The sequence below is a fragment of the Rhineura floridana genome, chromosome 6 (genome assembly GCF_030035675.1).
Source record: "Rhineura floridana isolate rRhiFlo1 chromosome 6, rRhiFlo1.hap2, whole genome shotgun sequence".
NCBI lineage: Eukaryota > Metazoa > Chordata > Lepidosauria > Squamata > Rhineuridae > Rhineura > Rhineura floridana.
Genome location: NC_084485.1, coordinates 96,487,319 through 96,510,809, shown reverse-complemented (window position 1 = coordinate 96,510,809; position 23,491 = coordinate 96,487,319). Strand labels below are relative to the sequence as shown.

The window sequence follows — 23,491 nt, the reverse complement described above, 5'->3', positions numbered from 1 at the left end:
TTGGTTTCTAGCTAGCTTGTCATGTCTTGGTGACAAAAGCAAATGCATTTTTGCTGAGATGGTAGATCAATGGGAACAATTTTCAAATGTTGAATCAAAACAAACATTTTTTTTGTCATGTTCAAAGACATCGCAGAGTTCTACTGCACCACAGTAGTAAATGAGTTTGCACCACCAAGTTGACAGAAGTTTGATGTACCATCTTCTAAAGTTTTTATACCATGCTTTTTGAAGGCAATTTTAAAATACAGTAAAGAAAAAAAAGTATTAACAGAAAGTTTTTTAAAAAAATGAAGATGGGGCAACATGCTTCTGTAGAAAGCAAATTATGTTGAGACTATATTCTCTTTTTACACAGTACATTTCAAAAATGTAGAGTGAAATCCTAGAAATGGATGTTCCTGCTGGGACTTTGCTGTAACTTGTAATAATAAAAAGCTCTGGAAGTGTGACAGGTAGTTAGAGTTTCACCTCTTTGATTTGTATTACTGTGGGGTTTTTAATTGGTTATATAGAAAATACTAGTGCTGCCCTGGAACAGAGGCAGTAGCAACCCAAAGTCAAAATTTAGGTTGTCTACCCAGATGGATCATCCCTAGAGTTATTAACATAAATATTTACTTCTGTTTCTGTATAGACGACATAAGTCCTGTGTCTTTGAGAATGAAATCAATGGGTCCACAAATTCACTTGCTAGGTTGTTAATGGCTCAGATGACTGCGCCTCCTCCAAATGCCCCATACAAGTAGCCTCAACCCAGAGTTTTCTTGACATTGCAGAGGAGTCTAGAAGGGATATTTCACTTAATCCAGAGCTTTTGCCAAAGGCAGAAAAGAGCACATATCTCTCTGGCTCCTGTCTTCTATAAAAGCTCATTACAAAGTGAGAGTAGAGCCATAAAGTGGAGTAAAGCCTCTAGTTCCAGGCACAACATTTAGGAAGTGGCAAACTAAGCCCAATCCCTTTTCTCCTTTCTTTTGTTTGCCCCTGAAGATGCCTAGCAACTGTTTGGAAAAGATGAGAAGAAACTAGAGATATGCAGGTCCAGAAAAAAGCCAGGAAAAAACGGAAATGGGGGGAAAAAAACCTTTTTCATTTTTCCATTCCTCCTCTCAAGCATCTCTAGAAGAATCTGGAACATATTTCAGAAAGGTTAGAGCTTCCTGTATTCAGTTAGAGTATATGAGGCAGCTGGTTATGGATGAATCAGTAACTAGAAATGGCATGCCTTTGCCTCTGCCTGTAATACAACCCTTAGAGAGCCAGTGTGGTGTAATGGTTAAGGTGCTGGACTACAACCTGGGAGACCAGGGTTTGAATCCTCACACAGCCATGAAACTCACTAGGTGACCTTGGGCCAGTCACTGCCTCTCAGCTTCAGAGGAAGGCAATGGTAAACCCCCTCTGAATACTGCTTACCATGAAAATCCTATTCACAGGGTCGCCATAAGTCGGAATCGACTTGAAGGCAGTCCATTTCATAATATAACCCACCATTTTTAGTAGAGGTAGATACATGTAGCCATCATGTTTTTTAGTAGGTGGAGCATAGGAACCAGACTGGTAGTGGGGAGAAGGAGGAAACAAAATTACGTACAACCAAAGATAAATTTCTCCTACTTTCTTTGTATTGCTTACAATTAAATATAGCCACAACATATTCTTGTACTTATTGTTTGCTTGGGTAAGGAGTGTCTGCAGTCATAACTGCACAACTGCTATAATCACATTCTGTCCTTGTAAATAATACTTTTTATCTCATTTGACAATATCCCAACAATGGAAGCCATGCTAAGACCAAGTTTGCATGTAAAGTGCACATCTGAACCTCTCCTTAAAAGTATCTTGGGAAAGCAAGGTGAGAAGCTCTGTATAAATATGATAGATTTCCCTTCTTTTGGTTGCAACATGCACACGATCATGCCCTTGTACTTTCCAGTTTTTTATTTGGAGAAAAGAAGTCATTTACTGGTTCCATAATCATAATGGTCACCTTATGTGTAACAAAATTCCTACCTGGAAGGCTATGCAGGAAATATGAGTGCAACAGATGGTTAAAGGGTAACTAATACATATAAAGTGGTCTTGAGTAAATGCCCAGAGCTTCCCCTCTTAACACAAGCCCTTCTTTATTAGATTGTCTACTATTTTTATATGAAGGCAATGGTAAACCACCTCTGAATACCGCTTACCATGAAAACCCTATTCATAGGGTCGCCCATAAGTTGGAATCGACTTGAAGGCAGTCCATTTTTCCCCAACATATTTTCAATATTCATGGTCTTAATTTACCATTTAACTTTACTTACTCTCCTGACCATTTTTAAATTATCATTTTATTACTTCTTTGACACAATATAGATGCTACTAAGTCATAAGATGCCCTGTTTTTACCACCAGTTTCCTCAAAACTTTTAGTTGACTGGTAACAGCAACAATTCTTAAAGGGTGTAAGGGTTCTTTTAGTTAACTGATCAGTTTTACAGATATGGTAACTTCTAACAGATCATTGTTAGTTCATGGGTATGAAAATATTTTCCTGTCTCTATTACCTGGATAAGTTGGGGTTGAACGGCAATGCTGATTTGAATGTTAATTTCTTTGTAAGAACCAAATGGTATAAGTAATAGCACTGGATCACTGGGAAATGGCTTTCAGTACATGTTGCTAGGATTAGCAGCTAGCAGCCATGAACTGACTAAGGCCCCCTGAGTGATGCAATTTGGGCTCTTCAGCTGCCTCATGTATTACCGATAAGCTTATTTGCTGTTCCCACAACTCAGTGCCAATGTATGTGCGGAGATGAAATGATGGAAGTTACACAAATAGAAGTAAAGAAGGGAGAAAGAGCAAAATTCAAGAAGTTTCTACAGGCAATCTCTCTTCTCTCCATCCAGCAAGCAGGAGACATTATCACAGTTCAAGGGCACATCTCAGCAAGAAAAACCACTTGAGGAAAGTGTGGAGCAGAACTGGAGAATGGACCTGGGGAGAGCCCCAAGGGTTAGGTAGAAAGGCCTGGAGGGTCACATTTTGCCCCTAGGCTTGAGGCTCCCCACCCTTATCATAAGGCATGTTTTCTTTGAAGGACAGAGTCTCGTTGCTAATGCTGTGAAGGAACTGGATTCTATAAACATCTTTTTATTGTTTGCCTCTGCTCTTTTAATTCTGTGGTGCTGTGCTCCTTTCATTCCCCTTTTCTTGTCCTAGGAATAATGCCTCTTCCGGCCTCCTTTCTCAGTTCGATACTTGGCCTAGTATTAATTTGATGCAAGTGGACATTGGCACATTACAAATGGAAATGAGATTGCTGACAGGTTGCAGGCATTGAACAGTTCTTAGGAAGTCAAAACTTCTGAGTGACTATTAGACTCTAGAGGGATTGCCGTTGGTGACCTAAGGTGAAAGGTCCTGGATCTCATTACAAATAGCCTGACCACTCACTTCCATCAAAAGTGTGTTTTTGTTTTTACACGAAATTTAGGTCCAGTACATTTGTGCACTTTGTTAGTTTATATAAGAGGCATCTTAAAGGGCAAAAGGACATTTACAAATAGTTCTGGAAGGACACAACTTTCTGTAATCGCTGCAATGAAACAAGTATATACCTCTTTTTTTGTATTTCTGGTGTGCAATGCATAGTGTTTCACAAGAATCTTCTAAATAATACACAACAAATTCATCATCACAGTGTCACAGAATAACATGTCAGATAGTTTGAGTATACATGTACTAAAGTCCTTTTGGCGGCCAAACCACACATTATGTGTAACGTGTAGCATGCTGCTACATCTCCGGTGTTCCCTCCCATTGATCAGCTGAGCAGTGGCAAGACGGTATGAGGCTCCAGAAAAAATACTATTATTATTTCCTACAGTCCAGCCCCCTTTTCACCATTCTCATCTCATCTGCTTAGCTGACTGGGGAACAGCTGAGAATGGTGAAAAGATGACTGGACTTCAGAAAAAAAGTTAATATTTTTCTTGGAGTTCCCATACCTTCTTCCCACTGCTCAGCCGATCAATGGGAGGGTATAATGTGGGTTGTGTAAGACTAGGCAGTGGGCCAATGCAACCCAGGGGGTGCAGATTGCACACTTCTGAACAAGAGATGGGGGGGAGGCATGTTTTCCTGACTTCTTAGCTGTTAACCTTCAAGGAGGACAGGACAAATCCCAGGCCATTCCAAAACAAGTAAAGAAAAAGAATCAAGTGGTAATAGAGTCTATGGACAGAAAAAACACTCCAGTGGTGGTGACTTGCAAGGTATATGCAATGTTTGTTTTCTTGCCTGAGAACAACAAGGTGTAAATTTGCAACAAGTGCAAGCGGATGGCACTTTTGGAAGAAAAGGTGAGAGGCCTGGAATGGTGGGTAGCCATACTCAAGAGTATAAGAGAAGACAAAGAATTCTTAGATGGAATACTGGAACAGCAGCAAAGAGAAGTACAGGAGGTGAAAGAACAACAGTATGTTGAAGCAGAAGAGGAGAGTGTTGAGGAGAGGAACAATGAAGTAGAGGAAACTCTGTGGAAAAGGGTGACAGGAGCAAAAGAGCTAGAAATCAGCCTGCACTGGTGGAACAATGAAACTGATTTCAGGCACTTGAAGATGAGACTGGAGGATAGCCTGCTAAGGAAGAATTGCATCAGACCTCACACGAAAGTAAGTGAGAGGCTGGAGCTCTGTCAGCAGAGGCAATGAAATCACGTCCTGCAACAACAAGAAGAGTAGTAGTAGTGGTGGGAGACTCCCTACTGCATGATATTGAAACCCAGGTATGCTGGACTTGCCAGGTGTGCTGTCTCCCTGGAAGACAGATTAGAGATGTGACAGAAGGGTTGCCATCACTCATAAAGCCCACTGACACATATGCCTTTCTTCTCATCCATGTAAGAATGAATGATACTGCCAAGTGGAGCTACGAAGAAATCACAGCAGATTTTGAAGCGCTGGGAAGTAAACTCAAGGACTTTGGGGCCCAGATAGTTTTCTCATCCATCCTTCCAGTACTTAGAAGAGGAGTAGAAAAGGAAAGAAAAATACTCCAGTGAATGACTGGCTACCAAGGTGGTGCCAACACGAGAGATTTGGATTCTGGGACCTGGAAGGTGAACTGCTGGCAGGTAATGGGTTGAACCTCACAAGGACTGGGAAGAATGTGTTTGGCCACAGCATGGAGAACTTCACCAGGAAGGCTTTAAACTGAATCCTAAGGGGAGGGAGAAGTAAACTTGGAGGTAATTATTGACCAAGGCTTATGCACAGGAACTGAAAGAACAACTGTAATGGGGTCCAATAATAGTCTTCATAAAAATGTAGGAGAGAAGCCAGACCGTAAATCACATGGTCTTTGATGTTTGTATACTAATGGCCAGAGTATGGAAAACTTAAACTCTTAATACAGGAAGGTAAACACGACTTGATAGGTACAACTGAAATCTGGTGGGTTGACTCCCATGACTGGAATAAAGTAACTAAAGAATATAACTTGTTCAAAAAGAACAGAAGGAATAGAAAGGGAGGCGGAGTCACCCTATATGTTAAAAATATATATCACTGCACAGAAATACAAAAATTAAGGATGAGCTTGGTAGCCCCACTCATACTATCTGGATTAAAATTAATGGCGCAAGGAATAATAGGAACATGGTGGTTGGAGTCTATTATTGACCACCCAATCAAGGAGAAGACAAGGATGAAACCTTTGAAAAGCAAATTGCCAATGTTTCAAGGAGGCATGATGTAGTAGTAATGGGGGACTTCAATTATGTCAACAGCTGTTGGGAGACAAATTCTGTCAAACGTGGACCCTCCAAGAAATTACTGACTTGTGTGGAAGATAACTTTCTTCTGCAGAAAGTGAGGAAGGAGCTAGAGGATCAGCTACCCTTGACTTGATTCTAACCAATAGAAATGACTTCAGGGATGAAGGCGCAGTTAAGGGAACTCTGGGGGAAGGTGACCATGTTATACTTGAGTTCTTGATTTTAAAGGAAGCAAAACCTGAGAATAGCCATATGCATTACCCTGGACTTCAGGAAAACTGGTTTTCATAAACTCAGAACAATGATAAGTAAGGTTCCAAGGCAAGTGACCCTAATGGGAAAAGGAGTCCAAGATGGGTGGGAGTTTCTAACCAGGAAATTCTAAAGGCAAACAATCCCAAAAAGGAAAAAAGGGGAAAGACAGAAGAAGAAGCCAATGTGGGTTCACAAAAAGCGTAGAGATTAATTAAATTAAATTAAATTAATTAATTTGTATCCCGCCCTTCCTCCCAGCAGGAGCCCAGGGCAGCAAACAAAGCACTAAAACACTTTAAAACATCATAAAAACAGATCTTAAAATACATTAAAACAAAACAGCATTAAAAACATTTTAAAAAACAACCTTAAAAAAGGGTTAAAAACATTATTAAAACATATTAAACAATTCTGATTACTTGAAAACAAAAAAGGGGCACATATAGGACGTGGAAGGAAGGCCAGGTCATAAAAGAAGAATACAGACAGGTAGCACAGAATTGTAGGGATGGCGTCAGGAAGGCTAAAGCTGAGAATGAGCTGAGGTTAGTGAGGGATGCTAAAATGAACAAAAAAGCTTTCTTCAGGTACATTCATAGTAAAAGACAGAGATGGTGGTACAGCTGCTCAATGAGGATGACAAAATAACAGATGACAAAGAAAAGGCAGATGTGCTCAATTGCTGCTTTGGCTCAGTCTTTTCCCAAAAAAGGGTCTATGCAGTTCCTGGCAAATATGAAGTTGAAGGGGCAGGATTGCAGCTTGAAATTGAGAGATAAATGATCAAGGAATACCTAATTACTTTGAACGAGTTCAAATCTCCAGGGCCTGATGAACTGCATTCTAGAGTATTGAAGGAATTGGCTGATGAACCAGTCTATCATCTTTGCAAAATCATGGAGGATGGGTGAAGTGCCAGATGACTGGAGGGAGGCTAATGTCCCTATCTTCAAAAAGGAGGAACCTGGGAACTACAAACCAGTCAGTCTGATATCAATCCCTGGGAAAATTCTGGAGCAGATTATAAAGTGGTCAGTCTGTAAGCACCTTAAAAACAATGCAGTGATTACTAGAAGCCAACATGGATTTATCAAGAGGTTCTACACTTAGGAAAAAGAAACCAAATGCACAGTTATAAGATGGGGGATACTTGGCTCAGCAGTACGACATGTGAGAAGGATCTTGGAATTGTCATTGATCACAAGCTGAATATGAGCCAACAGTGTGATGTGGCTGTAAAAAAGGCAAATGCTATATTAGGCTGCATTAACAGAAGTATAGTTTCCAAATCGCATGAAGTACCAGTTCCCCTCTATTCAGCACTGGTTAGGCCTCATCTTGAATACTGCATCCGGTTCTGGTCTCCACACTTCAAGAAGGATGCAGACAAACTGGAACGGGTTCAGAGGAGGGTAACGAGGATGATCGGGACTGGAAACAAAGCCCTATGAGGAGAGACTGAAAGAACTGGGCATATTTAGCCTGGAGAAGAGAAGACTGAGGGGAGATATGAAAGCACTCTTCAAGTACATGAAAGGTTGTCACACACAGGAGGGCCGGGATCTCTTCTCCATCATCCCAGAGTGCAGGACACGGAATAATGGGCTCAAGTTACAGGAAGCCAGATTTCGACTGGACATCAGGAAAAACTTCCTGTTAGAGCCATACAATAATGGAACCAATTACCTAGAGAGGTAGTGGGCTCTCCAACACTGGAAGCATTCAAAAGGCAGCTGGACAGCCATCTGTCGGGAATGCTTTGATTTGGATTCCTGCATTGAGCAGGGGTTGGACTCGATGGCCTTGTAGGCCCCTTCCAACTCTACTATTCTATGATTCTATGATTCTAAGAACAAGTCCTGCATAATAATCTTATCTCAAATTTTGATCAGGTAACCTTCCTGATAGACTGTGGGAATGCTTGGACATAATATATCTCGACTTCAGCAAAGCTTTTGACAAAGTGCCCTAGGATGTTCTGACTGGCAAACTAGCTAAATGTGGGTGGGATGGAACAACTATTAGGTGAATCCTCAGTTGGCTACAGAATTGTACTCAAACAGTGCTCGTCAGTGGTTGCTTCTCAAACTGGGGGAGCTAATGAGTGGGGTACTGTGCTGGGCCCAGCACTGTTCAACATTTTTATTAATGACTTGGATGAAGAGGTGCAGGGAATGCTTATCAAATTTGCAGATGATAAAAAATTGGGAGGGATAGCTAATACCCTGGATGACAGAAACACAATTCAAAGGGATCTTGATAGGCTGGAGCATTGGGCTGAAAACAATGGAATGAAATTTAACAGGCATAAATGCAAAGTTCTGCACCTAGGAAAAAGAAACCAAATGCATGGGGGATACTTGGCTCAGCAATACTACGTGCAAAAAGGATCTTGGGACTATTGTTGAACACAAGCTGAATATGAGCCAACAGTTTGATGTGGCTACAAAAAAGGGAAATGCTGTTCTAGGCTGCATTAACAGAAATATATTTACCAAATCACATGAAGTAGTAGTTCCCCTCTATTTGGCACTGGTTTTGCCTCATCTTGAGTACTGCATCCAGTTCTGGACACCACACTTTAGGAAGGATGCAGACAAACTGGAACAGGTTCACAGGAGGGTAACGAGGATGATCAGGGGACTGTAAACAAATCCCTACGAGGAGAGACTAAAGGAATTGGGCATACTTAGCCTGGAGAAGAAAAGACTGAGGGAAGATATGATAGCACTCTTCAAGTACTTGAAACGTTGCCACACAGAGGAGGGCCAGGATTTCTTCTCGATCCTCCCAGAGTGTGGACATGTAATAATTGGCTCAACTTACAGGAAGCCAGGTTTCGACTGAAAAACCTCCTAACTGTTAGAGTGGTATAACAATGGAACCAATGACTTAGGGAGGTGGGGGGCTGTCCAACACTGGAAGCATTCAAGAGGCAGCTGGACAGCCATCTGTTGGGTATGCTTTAATTTGGATTCCTGCATTGAGCAGGGGTTAGACTCGATGGCCTTACAGGCCCCTTCCAACTCTGCTATTTTATGATTCTTGGAGACTCTGCAATAGTGGAATAGCAACACATTAAGGATTTAAATGAATGCCAGTATTATTTTCAGTGCCTATTGAAGACCTTCCTCTTTTAATGCCTGGCGCCAACATTACTATCTTTTCGACACCAGGTTAAAACATTCCTTTTCTCCCAGGCATTTTAATAAATTTAATAATTTTAATTTTAACATTTTAACATCGCAACTTATTTTTAGCATCTTAGTATGCTAGTATATTTGTATTTTAGTATGTTTAAATTGTTTTATAAATGGTTTTAATTGTATTTTGTTGTCTTGCTTGTTGTGAACCGCCCAGAGAGCTTCGGCTATGGGGCGGTATAGAAATTTAATAAATAAATAAATAAATAAATAATATTGGTCTCGGCTGTGGCAAGGAGTGCCTTTGCTCAACTAAGATTGGTACGCCAACTGCGCCCGTTCCTTGACCTGTCAGACTTGACTACGGTGACACATGCCTTAGTTACATCCCAATTGGACTACTGTAATGCGCTCTACGTAGGGCTGCCCTTGAAGACTGCTCAGAAACTTAAACTGGTACAAAGAGCTGCAGCCAGGATGTTAACTGGAGCTGGGCTCAGAGAACATACAACCCCGCTGTTGTACCAGCTCCACTGGCTTCCAATCTGTTTCCGAGCACAATTCAAAGTGCTGGTTTTAACCTATAAAGCCCTATACGGCTTAGGTCCAGGCTATCTGTTAGATCGTGTCTCCCTCTATGACCCTGTCCGAGCTTTGAGATCATCTGGTGAGGCCCTGCTCAATATTCCATCTTTCTCACAAACTTGCTTTGTAAAAACACAGAATAGGGCCTTTTCAGTGGCTGCCCCTAGATTGTGGAATTCCCTCCCTAGCGAGGTTCGACTGGCTGCCTCACTTTCATCCTTTCGTGCCCAGGTTAAGACTATTTTATTCAGACGGGCTTTTAACTAATATTGTCTTTTTTAACTTTTACTGATTTAATCTATTTTTAATTGTTTTAAACTGTATATTGCTTGTTTTTAATTGATTATGGTTTTTATTTGTAAGCCGCCCTGAGTTCCTTGGAAAAAGGGCGGGGTATAAATATTTTAAATAAATAAATAAATAAATAAATATACATATTGCCTAGAGAATACGAAATGTAGTCAAGATATTAATATTCCCAAAGGCCTGTTGGGGATTTTGCATAATGGTTGGAGAATGAACAGAATTCATATGATATATGCTTATTTCCCAAGGCCTTTTGGAGATTATGTGTATTAACCAGGAAATGTGTACAATTCCCTCTTCATGGAAGATTAATGTGCACATTCTCCATGAAGCCTGGTGAAAGTGCACAATGGCCAGTTATTATGACCATTAATACTCAACTTACATTCCACTTAACATATTTATACATTTTACTTCAGTGAGATTTAAGTAATGTAACTGTGCTTGATCATATATTTTCCAAACTCTGTCATGAGACTCTTTAGTTTCCTACAAGTTTTTAGGTAACCATTCTTTTCTTTTTCCTTACGTGAGAAGGAATCAGCCAATAGCTTTGAAGTTTATTATACAGTACCCAGTCAGTTGTAATGAATTTTAGTGGCCAAAGGCTTTGATCTTGTTGGGAACTTGGTGCAGCCTATTGTGTCCCATGTTACATATGAACAATTATGATTTGCATTCGTGCTATTATTGAGTATGGGCCTCCTTGCACAGAATCTTTATATTTGTAATTAGATCTTTATGGCACATGCCCTTCATCTTTCATATTAATAGTGTAATGCATTTTTATGCCAAACTCTATGCTTTTAAATGTTGTAAGTTGCTTGGAGACTTCTCATGTAATAATATAATGTAATAAAGGCCTGGTCTAAATTTGCAGCAGAATGGACAAGAGTTTTGAGGTATAATGGCCTGTACCACTTAAACTGCAGATGGAGGTTACCACTTTGAAAGTCTCTCATCTAAGAAATGCCTGTCAAGCACCACACCAAGGAGAAAAGGCCTTGGCCTGTTGTGGCGGTCTTTGTGATGCAGGGCTTTTTTAACACAGGGGAGCATTCAAAAGTGGTGTTGCCCATTTGCAGTCTGAAATGCTTCAGATTCTAATGCTTCAGAACTCTAACCAATTTATTCCTAGTTCTTTCTCTGCATGTGCAGTCCAGGCTTAAAAAATGAGATTACATAATGTGTTACCAAAGTTATTTTTTTTTTTTACAATAATTTTTATTCAAATTTTCATAAAACAAACAAAACAAAATCATAAAACATTCAAAGACAAAAAACAAAACAAAACAAAAATGATTAAACAAAAAAATAAAATATTGACCCCATTTGTCGCAGATCAGTTATAGGTCTACAATATATATCAATCCTGTCTCTTAAATTATATTATAAAATCACTTTCCTCCAGTAGTTATCTTAATTAATCATCAAATCTCATAAACATTACTTTATTCTTTCCACAAAAAGTCAAAGAGAGGTTTCAATTCTTTAAGAAATATATCTATCAATTTTTCTCCAAATAAACATGTCGATTAATCCATCTCGTTAATAATTATAATAATCTTATTGTCATAACCATAGTCCAAATAAACATATCGATTAATCCATCTCATCAAAACCTGTTAGGTCCAATAATTTCAATAGCCATTATTCCATTATCCCTATTAATTCCATCTTCCATCTTCAATAGTCCTGTTAAGTCCAGTAATTTCAGTGTCCAATCTTCCATTATCAGTATTCCATAATAATCTTGCTGTCATAGCCATAGTCATATAATAAGAGTCTGATGGGAATTTCCTCTATCCCAAATATTTTCTTGCCATCGATTCTGAATAAGTTGCTGAAATATTGTTGTAAAGTCATATCTCTGTTCTTCTTTTTTACAAAATGCACTGGCTCATCTCTTGAGAGTTTTTCCATTGTCACATGGCTGCAGTTAATTCCATAGATTTTCTCTATATCAAGCTCCATCACGTCATTCCAGTCCAGAAAATTATCCAAGCCATTGATAACTTTATCTCTAATATCTTCATTAATTTCTTCAGAGATAACGTTAAATTCCAAACAGTAGATTTTATTTCTAATATCCATAAACTCCAGATCTTTTTCCAATTCCACATTTGTTCCAATCTCCAGGGCTTGTATCTTCCCTTTATTTTTTCTTTTCTCATCTCTGATCTCATTCTCCTCTCTCACAGGATCCCCTATTTCTTTAAGCTCCTGCGTCATTTTGCTCAGTTCAATTTTCAGCTCCTTACTGCCCTGTCGCAGGGTTTGTTTCGTTATCTCAATCTCATCCATTATTTTCTGAAACATAGTTACTTCCAGATTCTCAGCCACTTTCTTGATTGCCATTTTTAAAACCACGAAAACAAAACAAAACAAAAATAAAGAAGAACCACTTCTTATTTCAGCAACAATTGGGTTAATATTCCAGGCTTGATGACATCACAGTATAAACAGAGCAGCCTGCCTTATCTCTCTATGTTCAAGAATACAAAACAAATTTAGTTCCCAGCATCAAAACAGTTAGTGGCGTCGTGAAGAAGCAGATTCGTCAAAATAAAATAGACCAAAAAGAGAATGGTCCCAGACAATATAATGTTCCAAAGTTCATATTTTTTATTTTTTTCTCCTCGGAATAGAAATCCCTCTTCTGTTTATATCTTTAGAATGCACTTCCAGGACAGCTTTTTGCAATAGAAGCAGAGATAAGCTGTTAATTTCGTGAATAACAGAGAAGAGTTATAGCTCACCCAGAAGTTCTTTAAAGCTGATTCATTTGACAAATCTCTTTTTGCTGCAACAATTTAAACCAAGTAAAAAAAAAAGATAGAAAGAAGGGTGCTTGCCTGTTAGTCCGTTTTCTCTTTGAAGAAAAGATAAACGTGTCGCATTAATCAGATAGAGCTTGTTCGGAAGTCCGTCCAGCATTGCTGGCTGGACCTTTTCTCATAAATTAATGAAATCCAGTCCTCCCAACAAAAACAGGCTTTTGAGGTTGATCTCTACGTTTCTCCCCACCCGGGAGAAATTTCATCAGTCAAAAACAAAAAAATGTTCTGACTGATTTATATCTGAAAAAGCTTCTTCTGAGGCGGGAGCCCGTCTCAAAAGCAGGCACAAGCGAAGTCACCCTTCCCGGAAGTCAATGTGTTACCAATAACATCAATAACAATGTGTTACCAAAGTTATTGATGCTTTGCCTGTGAGTTTCAGTAGCCTAAGATATTACAATAAATATCTGCTGTAAGTCCACGAAGCATAGAATGGTCGCTGGAACAGTATAGCTGAATAAATAACATCTTCTAGCAAATAGATAGTTCTTCGCTCACTGGACATAATTATTACTGCATGCATAATATATCAATAAACACTGATGCACATGTCCATACAGAATTAAGTTGGAGCCAACACATTGGTCTGGGACTCAAATATTTGTGTAGTGGGAATTGGTCTGTTTTAGAGCTGAAGGAAATATTTGTACCAAACATTTCGTTGATCATGAAAAATGGGCACATCTATGTCTCAAGCCATCTGACCCTTAGTAACTCTGTCTCTTGGCTGGAGATCAACTACCTCAGCAGTGCCACCTGTGCCTCTGTATTAGTAGTGCAGATGCCAGCCTTGCAGCCATTCAAAAGCTCATTTATCCATGTTCATTCACACGTGAATAGTCTCATTTATATTTCCGCTACGTCAATCATCCTGCTACATTTCCTTTCAACCATGTGCAAATTTCCCTCTCAACCCTGAATACATAATCATGCATTCCCACTCTCATGGGGAGTCCAGGGACTGTATTGCCTCTTTCTATGTACAAACATAAGACTGCTGGGTCAAATCAAGGGCCTATCAAGTCTGGCATATTTTTACCACAGTGGTCAATAAGAGATCTATGGGAAGTCCAATTGCAGGAGATGAATGCAATACTCTGTCCTGCTGTTGTCCCTGCAGCTGGTATCCAGAGATATGCTGCTTCTGGACTTGGAGATAGCATATTGTTATCATGAGCCATTGATAGCCATATCTTCTATAAATATGTCCAATCCCCTTTTAAATCCATCTATGCTGGTGGCCATTATCACATCTTTTAGTACTGAATTCCATAGTTTAACTATGCACTATGTGACCAAATAGTTCTCTTTGTCTGTCCTGAATCTCCAACCCTTCATCTACATTGGCTGACTCTGGGGTTTAAAATTATGAGAGACAGAGAAAACCCTATCTCTGTCATTCTTTTATACATCCTACATAAGCTTATACATCTCTGTCATATCACCCCATACTTTCTTTTTTTTCTAGACTTAAAAGTCACAAATTCTGTAGCCTTTTCTTGGAGGCAAGTTGCTCTAGCTCCCTGATCAATTTGGTTTCCTTTTCCTAGTACCTTTTCCAGATCTATATATGCTTATTTACAAAGCCATTGTACTACTGACTTTATATATGTCTGTGAAACATGGACCATTTATAAACACCATTCCCAGCTTCTTGAAAGATTCCACCAATGCTGCCTCCGGAAAATTCTGCAAATTACTTGGGAATACAGACGAACCAATAAGAACATAAGAACATAAGAAGAGCCTGCTGGATCAGGCCAGTGGCCCATCTAGTCCAGCATCCTGTTCTCACAGTGGCCAACCAGGTGCCTGGGGGAAGCCCGCAAGCAGGACCCGAGTGCAAGAACACTCTCCCCTCCTGAGGCTTCCAGCAACTGGTTTTCAGAAGCATGCTGCCTCTGACTAGGGTGGCAGAGCACAGCCATCACAGCTAGTAGCCATTGATAGCCCTGTCCTCCATGAATTTGTCTAATCTTCTTTTAAAGCCATCCAAGCTGGTGGCCATTACTGCATCTTGTGGGAGCAAATCCCATAGTTTAACTATGCGCTGAGTAAAGAAGTACTTCCTTTTGTCTGTCCTGAATCTTCCAACATTCAGCTTCTTTGAATGTCCACGAGTTCTAGTATTATGAGAGAGGGAGAAGAACTTTTCTCTATCCACTTTCTCAATGCCATGCATAATTTTATACACTTCTATCATGTCTCCTCTGACCCGCCTTTTCTCTAAACTAAAAAGCCCCAAATGCTGCAACCTTTCCTCGTAAGGGAGTCGCTCCATCCCCTTGATCATTCTGGTTGCCCTCTTCTGAACCTTTTCCAACTCTATAATATCCTTTTTGAGATGAGGTGACCAGAACTGTACACAGTATTCCAAATGCGGCCGCACCATAGATTTATACAACGGCATTATGATATCGACTGTTGTATTTTCAATACCTTTCCTAATTATCGCTAGCATGGAATTTGCCTTTTTCACAGCTGCCGCACACTGGGTCGACATTTTCATCGTGCTGTCCACAACAACCCCGAGGTCTCTCTCCTGGTCGGTCACCGCCAGTTCAGACCCCATGAGCGTATATGTGAAATTAAGATTTTTTGCTCCAATATGCATAATTTTACACTTGTTTATATTGAATTGCATTTGCCATTTTTCCGCCCATTCACTCAGTTTGGAGAGGTCTTTTTGGAGCTCTTCGCAATCCCTTTTTGTTTTAACAACCCTGATCAATTTAGTGTCGTCAGCAAACTTGGCCACTTCACTGCTCACTCCTAATTCTAGGTCATTAATGAACAAGTTGAAAAGTACAGGTCCCAATACCGATCCTTGAGGGACTCCACTTTCTACAGCCCTCCATTGGGAGAACTGTCCGTTTATTCCTACTCTCTGCTTTCTGCTTCTTAACCAATTCCTTATCCACCAGAGGACCTCTCCTCTTATTCCATGACTGCTAAGCTTCCTCAGAAGCCTTTGGTGAGGTACCTTGTCAAACGCTTTTTGAAAGTCTAAGTACACTATGTCCACTGGATCCACCTCTATCTATATGCTTGTTGACACTCTCAAAGAATTCTAATAGGTTACTGAGACAGGACTTTCCCTTGCAGAAGCCATGCTGGCTCTGCTTCAACAAGGCTTGTTCTTCTATGTGCTTAGTTAATCTAGCTTTAATAATACTTTCTACCAGTTTTCCAGGGACAGAAGTTAAGCTAACTGGCCTGTAATTTCCGGGATCCCCTCTGGATCCCTTTTTGAAGATTGGCGTTACATTGGCCACTTTCCAGTCCTCAGGCACGGAGGAGGACCCAAGGGACAAGTTACATATTTTAGTTAGCAGATCAGCAATTTCACCTTTGAGTTCTTTGAGAACTCTCGGGTGGATGCCATCCGGGCCCGGTGATTTGTCAGTATTTATATTTTCCATTAAGCTTAGAACTTCCTCTCTCGTTACCACTATTTGTCTCAGTTCCTCAGAATCCCTTCCTGCAAATGTTAGTTCAGGTTCAGGGATCTGCCCTATATCTTCCACTGTGAAGACAGATGCAAAGAATTCATTTAGCTTCTCTGCAATCTCCTTATCGTTCTTTAGTACACCTTTGACTCCCTTATCATCCAAGGGTCCAATTGTCTCCCTAGATGGTCTCCTGCTTTGAATGTATTTATAGAATTCAATTTACATTCAATTTATAGAATACATAACAATGTTAGTGTTTTGGAAGAAGCAAACACTACCAGTGTTGAAACAATGATCCTTCAATATCAACTCCGCTGGACTGGCCATGTTGTTCAAATGCCTAATGACTGTTACTTTACTCCCAACTTAAGGACGGAAAACGGAATATTGGTGGACAGCAAAAGAGGTTTAAAGATGTTTTTAAAGCAAATCTAAAAAAATGTAACATGAGCATTGACAACTGGGAAGTTTTGGTCCATTAACGTCCCAAATAGAGGTTGGCTATTATCAAAGTTGCTATGGACTTTGAAGAAGCACGAATACAAGGCAAACGGGACAAACAAGCTAAGCGGAAAGCATGTCAAACAAATCATTGTGACCATCTTCCATCTGGAAACCTATATCCTCACAGTGGGAGGGTGTGTGGATCCAGAATTGGCCTCCACAGTCACTTATGGACCCACTGTTAAAGACCTTATCTTGGAAGACAATCTTACTCAGCCACTAGTGATAGTCAATGAATGAATGAATGACACAGTATTCAAGTATGGTTGTACCACTGAGTTATGTAAAGGTGTTAAGATTGTGTTAGTTTTAGTTTTGATTTTGGAAATTGCCTTTTGTACAGCTGCCATACACTGGGTTGACATTTTTTCCTTCTCTCTTTCCTGGGAATTCCGTTCCCATCTCTTTGATCCTGTCCCTACCTGGGTCCTTTATTTCCTTCTGTTCACTTTGAGATTGACTCTCACTTACATACCATATGACTCCCCTGCTGAGATTATTGTAGTCTCTGTATCTCGTGTCTTTTAAACATACATTCTATTGTACGCATACTCCTACCTGTGTCTCTATGAAATTCCCAGTCAGTGATCACGATGCTCACTTCTCCTCTACTCGTTTTCCAAATAACATTGTTCAATCCTCTTCCTTCCAATAGTCAGTCACTTTAAGATAAATGTAACTGCTGCACGTGTAGACTCCCAAGTTATGGAAGTTTTTGTTGGTTATTGTGTCTAGTCCTGCCTTTAGAGACTTAAAACTGAGAGATCTACACCACTTGCAAGTAACAAAGTAAAAGGACTACTGTATTTTCAAAACACACAGTGGTTTGCTTAATGAGGATAATATTAAGCTTTCCTTCTCTCCTAGAGCTTCAGTCCCAGTTGGAACTCAGCTTGTATTGTGAATCTTCAGTAATAGTTAAAGTAAATGGCCTACAATAGCCTTTGGGCTATTCTGTTCCAGATTGTTGTTAGGGGAAAAAATTAATCCAGTGCCAGTTTACATTTGCTGTCTGTGAATCAAACTGTGAAAGCTAATTTAAAAACTTTCACACTGACTTGAATGAAGACTGTCTGTGCCTTGATAATGTTAAATTGTACACGATTAGCTCCAAAGAGTGCTGGCTTAGGTAATACTCATCAGCTTCAAAGTGCCAAAGCTTAATGTTTGCTGTGATAAACTAACACAAAGGTAACGAGTACGTGTGAGAGAGTTTAAGGGCACTACAGAGATGCAAACACTCTACACTGTAAAAAAAGCTGATATTTAAACCCAGATAAGTTTATTTTACATATCTTCTGTCTGCAGGATGAAAAAATAGGGAGTGGGATGTAGAAATCTAGTAGCATAGAGATTCCTAGATCTTTTTAAAAATTGCTCAAGCATTCCAGTTCCTTGGTCATTTCTTTCATGGAATATATACCACCTCCTCCTCCTCCTCCTCCTTCTTCCAGCTGTGTTTGAAAATAGGTCTGGACTGCCTTGTTATTCATCAACTCCTCATTCAAGTTATCAAATCGCCAAACTCACAACAATATATTCTTAATTAGATATATTTACGTGTGTGTTTACATGCAGTACAGTTCACTGTTATTCATCAGTCTTTGAAGAAATGCTACAGTCTGGCAGCTCACTAACACTGATCCATGGAAACAAATTAGTGGATTATGTCACTGTAGCTAGGGTGATGTTTTATCAGCTTCAGCTGTGGGATAGGAGATGCTGTGCCTCTTTGTAAAGGAAGCTTTCCTTGAGATCCTTATTCTTAATCTTAAGGTGTTTCAAATTGTAGCAACCATCGCATCTCTCATGGTCTCAATGGTACACAAACCCATATGAACTTGGAGGTGCCATAATTGTCCTACATATTCTTACACTTTCAGCAAAGTTGACAAATATCCTTTCACTAAGGATGGGGAAGAAATTTGATCCAGTTTGCATTTAAATATGAACCTACCTAATTCACACTTTCTGAAACAATATGCTCTCTAAAACACAGCTATGCTTAAAAATTCGTACTTCTCTGAATTTTGCAGTGCAGTTCTCTAGCCAAAAATGCATGTACTGCAGTAAAGAGCACAAATAAATGCATATAAGTGAAAATAACATACAAAAATGCATTATATTAAGGAAAATTGCTTTGCAGAAATGTCTGTTAAGCAAAATTACATACAAAAATGTGTACATTAGGAGAAATTTACTGATGAATCTTCACGAGGACTTTTTCTTTTTTTAAATCATAAACTTATATGGAAATGTGTAGAACTGAACTTAAGGCTGGAAAGTGAGAAACTGAGAGAAACCCAAACTGACAGATTTCATAGTTGTGCACTGTCAGAAGTATTTCTTTCAGTAGCAAATTTTTGTGGTTTGCCTGTTTTATTGCTCTCCTGTGTGAACATTAGCAGATGGCAACTGTTGAACTGTTTTTTGCATTTGAGTGCAGTATGACCTGTTGTGTTATACCATGGAATGGATGAAAACAAAAGTTTACCAAGTTATAGTTTATTCTGATATGGACATAACACTTTGTTAGCAAATTGTCTGTAAATCTGTGCCCACTAATTTAAGCCCAAGCACATACATTCTGAGCACTATTAGAGAGCCACTTGGTTTGCAAAGAAGAGGCTACAGATATTCCGATCAGTCATTGCAAAAATATAAAGGGGTTTTTCTTATACTTTAAGGAGTGATTGCTTTAAGTGCCAGGAGATTTAAAAAGAAAAGTGTTCCAGAAATACCTTTAAAAAGTCTGGAATAAATAGGAATTTATGGCACTTTGACATATAAAGCTTCACCAAATTGAAAGAAAAAAAGCAAGTCCAGCCATGACAGAGACCAAACAAGAATGAATTGGCTATCAAAAATCATTCCAGTGGTGTCCGATAGTCAGTCAGTCAGCAAAAAAGACACATGACTTCCTCCTCTTATGCTGGCTACTGATTTTGGGAAATGGCAGTGGCTAAATTGAGGGCATAAGCTAGCAGAAGTGTACAGCTTTCCTAACAATATGGTGCTGATATGAATTCTAAAACCCCTGAATATGTTGCAGTTAAAAAGACAAATTCTGGTTTTACTACTTATCAAAATAGTGCTTAATCGGTGAGCCATCTTGTAAAACATCTACATATAACTTTTCTTTAATCATGGTTCTTTTGTTCTTGTTCTTGAGGATTTTTATCATGTTCATAGTGAGTGCAGTTCAATTATATTTTAATAATGAGCTCCAAGGCTTTATTGGGCACAAACAAGATTTCCCTTCTTCATGCTGTTCTCCCCAGTATCACAAACTGCAAGTTCAATCTCTGCAGACTGTGCAGCCAGAGGCATCCTGGTGCTTGCTATTTTATTATCCCTTAACTAAACAGAGCATAAATCCCAAGGTCTTTTTTTTTAACCTTGTGTCCAGATGGTGTGTTCTTTTTTCCCCCAGGTAGCCATCAAAAGGAAATCTCTGAACACTTACCATGCTCCTGTCCCTGTTTTCAGGTTGTTCAGGTATAGGGTCTCTGGAGGCCTTTGGTTGCTTGTATTGATATTGCCACCATCATTAACTCACTTAAAATCTTGTCCTTCCTGGGTAAAGGTTAGGGAAGTATGAATTTTCTCATCACCTGTACAGTATTAGAGGCTAGGCAGGGACATAGATTGATACAGTCTGGAACTATATGTGTTCAGCAATGCCATACTTTCTTCAAGCTTGCAGCAATTAGGAATTCTTACATAAGGAGGAGTCTGGATTGTCCAAGCTAGGTACGAATACCAGGAGCCCCAGCCCTTTTGACCTTGCTTAGTCAAGAGACATTACAGCTGGCTCTGCTTTCTTTGTTGCATAAATAAATATATAATTTCTATACTTATTAGGCTCAGGACTATTGTCTTGGCTACATTCTATGTTGTTGCTTTTGACTATGTTCACTTTCTCCTAGTCAGCATTGGTCCCTAGTCAGTTTTCTGTGATATAACCCAGACTATACACTTGAGCACATCTGAAGTGCCCCTAAGTTGGGCATTATGTATCATAACTTGATTGTTGTTGTTCACATTCATGCCCAATCTTTCCTCTCCAAGGGGAGCCCAGGCTGGCTTGCAATAATAAAATTACATACAGCCGTTTAAAACAATAGTATAATACATTACAGATAGCTGGTGAAGCCAACATGGTGAGCCTATAAGCCTGAAAATATATTACAGAAGCTTGGTGGCGGCAGGAGCTCCAAAGTGATTGTGGGGCTTAGCAGAAGTTCCTATGGCAGGTGGATAAAGCTTGTGCTTTCTTGGTATTTTATTTATTTATTTATTTAAAATATTTCTATCCCGCCCTTCTACCCTAAAATAGGGCACTCAGGGCGGCTTACAATAAAAATCACAACATTAAAATAAAATACATAAAATGCAATTAAAATACATAAAATAATATATATACATATACACACATATCTACATATATAGGAAGTGGTACTGAAGGGACTACTGAGGTAAAAATTAATATAGAAGGCATAAAATCAGTGCCAGGCTCTACCCTCAATCCCTCTCAAAGGCTCTCCGGAACAAGATCTTTTTCAGAAGTCTCCGGAAAACCATCAGGGAGGGAGCAGAGCGGGCTTCTTGGGGTAGGGTATTCCAAAGCTTGGGGGCCACCGCTGAAAAGGCTCGCTCCTGTGTGCCTGTCAGTCTAACATCTTTCACTCCAGGTAAGCAGAGGAGACCCGAGGCAGATGATCTTAAATCCTGGGCAGGTACATATGGGCATAACCAGTCCCTCAGGTACATTAGTCCAAGGCCGTTTAAGGGTTTAAAGGTCAGAACCAGCAGTTTGAATTGCGCCCGGAAAGAAATTGGGAGCCAGTGCAGTCGATAAAGCAAAGGGGTGATATGCTCCCTGCTCCATGCTTCAGTTAACATTCTGGCTGCTGCATTTTGAACCAACTGTAATTCCAGAGCCATTTTCAAAGGCAGCGCCACATACAGTGTGTTACAGCAATCAAGCCTTGATGTCACCAATGGATGTGTCACTGTGGCCAAGTCAACTGCCTCCAGGAACAGACGCAGCTGGTAGACCAGTTTGAGTTGGCCAAAAGCACTCCTGGCCACCACAGCCACCTGATATTCAAGCAGCAGGGCAGCATCCAGGAAGACTCCCAAACTGCGGACCTCCTCCTTCAAGGGGAGTGCAACCCCATCCAGAATAGGTTACAACCCTATCCTTGGTGCAGTTTTTCCCTTGACCACCGACACTTCCATCTTGTCTGGATTAAGTTTCAGTTTGTTAGCCCACATCCAGCCCTTCATAGCTTCCAGGCACCGGTTTAGCAATCAGGTGGTAGGGAGAGATAGAGTTGAGTGTCATCAGCATACTGATGACATTGTACTCCAAATCTCTGGATGACCTCTCCCAGTGGTTTCATATAAATGTTTAAGAGCATGGGAGACAGAATTGAACCCTGCGGTACCCCGTAGGCCAATGGCCAGGGGGACGAGCAGTAGTCTCCCAGCACCACTTTCTGGGTCCTGTCCATCAGGTAGGACTGGAGCCACTGTAAAACAGTGCCTCCCAATCCCATCCCAGCTAGACGGCCCAGAAGGATACCATGGTTGATCGTATCGAAGGCCGCTGAGAGGTCCAGCAGCACCAACAGGGACACACTCCCCCTGTCTGATGCCCGGTGTAGGTCATCAAGCAGGGCGACCAAGGCAGTCTCGGTCCCATGACCGGGCCTAAAGCCAGATTGAAAAGGGTCTAGATAGTCCGATTCATCCGGAAAACTTGGAGCTGAGCAGCCACTATCCTATCAATCACCTTGCCCCAAAAGGGGAGATTAGAAACTGGGTGGAAGTTGTTAAGATCTGCAGGGTCTAACGAAGGCTTTTTTAACAAAGGTCTTATCACAGCCTCCTTCAACAATGTTGGCATAGAAACTTCCCTTAGGGAGGTGTTTATTAAATATGCCAACCGGTCAACAACTTCCACTCTGGCAGATTTGATTAACCAGGATGGGCAAGGGTCAAGGGAACAAGTAGTGGCCCTCGATTCTTCCAGAATCCTGTCCACATCCTCAGGCTTTACAAGCTGAAAAGTATCCATAGAAAAATGACCAGAGGAAGCCTCAGGGACATCTGGCACACCTGTAGTTAGTGAGGAGTCCAAGTCAGTCTGAATACGAGCAGTTTTGTCTGCAAAGTGCCTCGCAAACATGTCACAACCAGCAACTGAGGGCTCAGAGTCTAATGTAGGGCCAGAGCCCAAAAGACCCCAGACCACCCTGTAGATCTCCTGATTTTCATCTATTCAATTGGAACCAGGTGTTCTGATCAGTAACTTCTTTGAATAGTCTTCTGAGCTTTGGTTATTCAACCTGAGCACTTTCTGAAACTGCCAAGGACTAATTGTCTGAATCTATACAGCTGTATACATACTATTCTATGATGGCGGTAGAGGCAACAGCTACAGGCGATGGAGCTCCACCACCGATGGCTCTTATGGGGTAATTCCCCCTTGGCTGAAGGCTACAACGCATGGAGAATATGGGGGAGTACCCCCTCCCTTTCTCTATGCTGCCTCCCTCGTTATTTGACCTGGACTTGGACACCAACGATCGGTATGACCCAGGGACGCGATGTGATACTCTACCTATTCCA

At 40.4% G+C, this 23,491-nt stretch overlaps 1 protein-coding gene across 15 annotated transcripts in view; it reads left to right on the top strand.

Annotated features, from left to right (window-relative positions):
* Nucleotides 1-23,491, top strand: part of DAB1 (DAB adaptor protein 1) — a 416,583-nt gene that overhangs the window by 67,305 nt on the left and 325,787 nt on the right. The gene's annotated exons all lie outside the window — the stretch shown is intronic.